General features: G+C 35.2%; 1 protein-coding gene across 1 annotated transcript in view; it reads left to right on the top strand.

The window, feature by feature from the left end:
- The first annotated feature begins 5,252 nt into the window (after positions 1-5,252).
- Positions 5,253-5,617, top strand: part of LOC137648811 (uncharacterized) — a 242,980-nt gene continuing 242,615 nt past the window's right edge. The window contains 1 exon segment of the mRNA XM_068381969.1: positions 5,253-5,345. The gene's annotated coding sequence lies outside the window, so the exon portion shown is untranslated.

Raw genomic sequence — 5,617 nt, 5'->3', positions numbered from 1 at the left:
CTTGAGTTTTGATGGCTTATATGATTGTAGTGGTGAGCTTAGTCAAGGTTACCCACTGGTGATATCTTCCAAGGTTACGTTCAATTAATGAGTGCGCCTGTGAGCACAGATGGGAAAATACTGTAGTCTCTCTTCACAATATCTTGAGAAGTCTCTAAATACATCCAGATGTGGAGTAAATAAGTCCCAATTTTACTGATTAATTTCACGGAGCTAATCGTTTGCCATGACTTATAGCTTAGGGGCTGAAGGATATGATTTTTCATCTTTTCAAGAAATTGAGTATATATATATACAGTTATATATATATATATATATATATATGTCATCCTCAGCAAAGGGCTTAGGTTAGACCTTGTCAGTCGTCTCTATCTTGAGCTTTTAATTAAATACTTCTCCATTCATCATCTACTTCGCGCTTCATAGTCCTCAGCCATGTAGGTCTGGGTCTTCCAACTCTTCTAATGCCTTTTGGAGCCCAGCTAACATTTGGTGAACTAATCTCTCTTGGGGAATGCGAAGAGCATGCCCAAACCATCTCCATTTACCCCTCATCATGATCTCATCCACATATGGCACTCGAGTAATCTCTCTCATTTCTAATCCTGTCCTGCCATTTAAATCCCATTATCCTTCGGAGGGCTTTGTTCTCAAATCTACTAAATCTATTGGAGATTGTTCCATTGTCATACCATGACTCATGTCCATAGGGTAACACCGATCTCACTAAATTTATATATAGTCTGATTTTTATATGTAATTTCAGGCGATTTGATTTCCAAATTTTTCTTAACCTATCCATTGTCTGATTCGCTGTTTTTTCAATCTTTCACTAAACTCTAATTCTGTTAGACACTCATTATTATATAGGGGAGATATATACGCATATTCTACGTGAGTATGCAACGCCTTCGCAACAGAACGTCTTAAAGGAGTAGTATCGTGTAACTTTTCACTCCACAAATTATCAAATTAGAATCTAAGTGACTTATGTAAGTACAAATCCTACCTCGTCACTAATAGAACATCCAGATGTGATTTTAGTTACCTTCTAAACGTAAGAGCAGCGAGTCGAAAGAGCTGTAGAATGAATATAAACAATTGAGATACTAAGTAACCGTACTGAGACTCACAGTCGTCCCTTCCCCTTTGTACTTGAATTTCATCGTCATCGTCGAGTTGCTGGCTAGTTTTTTGAGATAATTAATTTAGAAATATGGAATTAAGAGAAAATCAGTTATAAATGAGAGTTTATTTAATAGTTTGCCTTATTCCGATAACAATGGGATTGTTTGTTATCTCTTGTAAAATGACGTTACATAGTGTCATTAGATAAAATCACAGAGTTACTACTCGCAATATCTGCAATTTTTTGGGCACTCAAATATCTGCTTATTTCTGGCCATTTGTCCTTCACCCACAAAACATTCTAGATTAAGTAGCACATTCCTTATGCTATTTAAAAACGAAATTTGGCTATGTGAAATGATGGCAAAAGATCAACGAAACGTAGGCCTATTCATTTTAATGATGACAGATAAACGAAACTTGGGCTTATTCTTTTTAATTGATGACAGCTAAACGAAATGTAGTCTTATCCTTGTTAATGATGACAGATAAACGAAACTTGGGCTTATTCTTTTTAATGATGACAGATAAACGAAACTTGGGCTTATTCTTTTTAATGATGACAGATAAACGAAACTTATGCCTATTTTTGTTAATGATGACTTATAAACGAAACTTATGCCTATTATTTTTTAATGATGACACATAAATGAAACTTATGCGTAGACCTACACTTTTTTAATGATGACAGATAAACGAAATATACGCTTATTCTGTTTAAATGATGACAGATAATCAAATCTTAGGCCTATTATTTTTTAATGGTAACAGATTAACGAAATGCAGGCCTATTATTTTTTAATGGTGACAGATAAACGAAATGTATGCCTATTCTTTTTTAATGATGACATAAACGAAATATAGGCCTATTCTTTTTTATGCTATCTAACTTAGCCTTCATATTAGCTAGTAAATAAATTAATTCAAAAGTCTATTAAATGAGTAGAGATAAGTTGAGCAGATATGAGGATTCATGATATGACGAAGTGATAAAGGAATGAACTAATCTTATCTAAAAAGATCACTGATACCAGATATCTTGGCCAAACATTTTTAAGGGTAAAACAAATATATATATTATATATATATATATGTACTGTGTATATATATATATATTCAGAAGGGGCTAGCGTTCGATCCCAAGTATGAGGTAGAAATTTTATTTCTATTTGAACACGATGTTATGTTGATATTTATCCATATATATATATATATATATACACACACACACACATATATATATATATATATATATAGGTAGGTAGGTTGGTCACGGCACCAGCCACCGTTGAGATACTACCGCTAGAGAGTTATGGGGGTCCTTTGAGTGGCTACACAGTACTATATTGGATCCTTCTCTCTCGTTACGGTTCACTTTCTCTTTGCCTACACAGACACCGAATAGTCTGGCCTATTCTTTACAGATTCTCCTCTGTCCTCCATACACCTGACAACACTGAGATTACCAAACAATTCTTCTTCACCCTAGGGGTTAACTACTGCACTGTAATTGTTCAGTGCTACTTTCCTCTTGGTAAGGGTTAGAAGAGACTCTTTAGCTATGGCAAGCAGCTCTTCTAGGAGAAGGACACTCCAAAATCAAACCATTGTTCTCTAGTCTTGGGTAGTGCCATAACCTCTGTACCATGGTCTTCCACTGTCTTGGGTTAGAGTTCTCTTGCTTGAGGGTACACTCGGGCACTATTCTATCCGATTTCTCTTCCTCTTGTTTTGTTAAATTTTCTTCATAGTTTATAAAGGAAATATTTATTTTAATGCTGTTACTGTTCTTAAAATATTTTTTCCCTGTTTCCTTTCCTCACTGGGCTATTTTCCCGTTGGAGCCCCTGGGCTTATAGCATTCTGCCTTTCTAACTAGGGTTGAAGCTTAGCAAGTAATAATATATATATATATATATATAATATACATATATATATACCTGTATGCAACCTGTAAAAATGATAAATAAAAACAAATATTTAGACATGCACACACGTATACTTAACCCCTCTCACCAGCATATGACTACTACCTTTCCCCCTCCGTAAGTGAGAGACAGGGAGAGTTAAGAGTGAATGATAATACACAACACACACAAACACATGTATATATATATATATATATATATGTGTGTGTGTGTGTGTGTGTGTGTGTGTGTGTAGAAGATAACATTATTATTTGGGGATAGTGAGGAGATACGGCTGAAGCTGATAAGAGGGTTTGGAAAATTTCAAAAAAAAGGAAAAAGTTGGGAGTAAATGTGATCAAGATTAAGATAGAGTAAATCAAGTGGGTCAGACGGGAGGTTTTTGAGGCTTAAGAAAACGTCAATCAAGATAAAAGCCAAGATTTATAGCGCATTAATAAAGATCAGTGTTAATATATGGATCAGCCGCGGGTTTTTAAACGAAAAGAGGAAGCCAAAGACTGCAGAAACAGAGGTGAGAATGCTGTGGTCGATTATAGGAATATCACTGCTTGATAGAATGGAAAATAATGAAATAAGAATGGCAGGCGTAGTAAAAATTACAGAGCTGATAAGTTTCATGACTGGGATGGTTCTTAAGATGGTCGGTGGGGGGAGGGAGTGGGGAGGGCTTGGGAAGAACCTGTTTAAGGTTTAAAGGTCTGCTCATGAATGGCAGAGGCAAGGGACAATGACATTGCCCTAGCAATGAGGACACTGCCCTAGAGACTGACCATATATTATATGATCAGCGCCCAAGCCTCCTCTCCACCCAATCTAGGACCAGGAAGGGCCAGGCAGTTGCTTCTGATGGACTCAGCAGATAGACCTATAGGCTCCCCCAAACCCCCAACCTTAGCTTACAAGGATGGTAAGGTTGCAGACACTAATAGCACCTAACGAGTCTGAGCGGGACTCGAACCCCCGACTGAGAAACACCAGGCAGAGACGTTACCGATCAGGCCACAGGAGTTGAATATCGAGAAGGAGTTAGACATTTAGCGAGGTAAGGTGAAACGTGAAGGATGATATGGAGAGACGAGGTTTGGTGTTGTGGAAGAGGGAGGATTCCAATGATAGAAGGCATGGGAGAGGGTACATCAGGCAACCGACCCCTTAATGTAGAGATAACGGTTGGAAAGAAGAGTAAATTAACGTTCAATAGATAGAGGTTTCACCCACGATTTATCAAGATGAAAGTGGCAGTGACTTTTACGTTGTTCTTCTCTGAAGTCAACCCCCGATAAGGGATCCTTTAATGTTGGATATAATATATATATATATATATATATATATATATAAATGACCTGCATATTAACGATCTTATGAATAACAAATTTAATTTGATAAAGTTTTAATTATCTGTCTCTTTTGAAAAACAATTATAATAATCAGATATAAAATCATTGCAAGCCCACCAATTGTCATTAAATTATGTAATTATTTAAAAATTAAGTAGTGGTGGAAGACCCAGGCCTTCATGGCTGAGGACTATGAAGCGTGAAGTAGATGATGAATGTAGAAATATTGATTTAAAAGCTCAAGATAGAGACGACTGGCAAAATCTAACCGAGGCCCTTTGCGTCAATAGGCACAGAAGAGATGATGATAAAGATTAATAGTAAAATATTGTAAATTATTATTATTATTATTATTATCATTATTATTATTATTATTATTATTATTATTATTATTATTATTATTATTATTATTATTATTATTAAAATTGTAATTATTATTATTATTATTATTATTATTATTATTATTATTATTATTATTATTGTTGATTGTTGATTGAAATAATAAAATAATAATAATAATAAAACCAATTCCCTAATATCGCAAGAGGGTCTGCCCCTCTCTTTTATTCTTCTCCTGTACTTCTCTTTCTCCCTATTTCCTAAATCTTTCCCATCCCGAGTACCTGCCTTTGAGCTATATACTGGATTGTATCCAGGGGGTACTCTTCCTTTCCCCATATTCCCCACTTCCCTATTATTATTATTATTATTATTATTATTATTATTATTATTATTATTATTATTTTATTGTTGATCACAGGGGAATCTTGACACCGTGGACTAAAAAGTCTGGCCCATAGATGGCGCGCAATGCTTGTTTGCCCCTCCCACTACAACTTCTCACATGGAGGAGCGTCCCAGACCCAGACTATCAACACAACAGAAAGGTCTCTCAGACACAGCGTTGCTGTGGTGGAGTTGTGATTCTTTCACTCCCTTACTGATATTTGTAAGAAGTTTCTATTAACTATGTGTATTATTTGTGTATGTAGTGATTCGTTGAGGAAATGTTTACTCGTATAATAGTGTAATGAAACAAATTAGTGGTTATTGTAATATATTTTAAATGTAATCGAACAAAATATTTCGTTGGCGGGTTTTTTTTTTAGTGTCGAAAGGCATATCCTGTTATTTCTCAAGTATAGAGATATGCTGTTATGGTTTGAATTTGATGTTTTACATTCAATAAAATGAAGTATTATCCATAAAGAACAATATAAT

The sequence above is a fragment of the Palaemon carinicauda genome, chromosome 10 (genome assembly GCF_036898095.1).
Source record: "Palaemon carinicauda isolate YSFRI2023 chromosome 10, ASM3689809v2, whole genome shotgun sequence".
NCBI lineage: Eukaryota > Metazoa > Arthropoda > Malacostraca > Decapoda > Palaemonidae > Palaemon > Palaemon carinicauda.
This window is presented reverse-complemented; position numbering and strand designations above follow the sequence as displayed.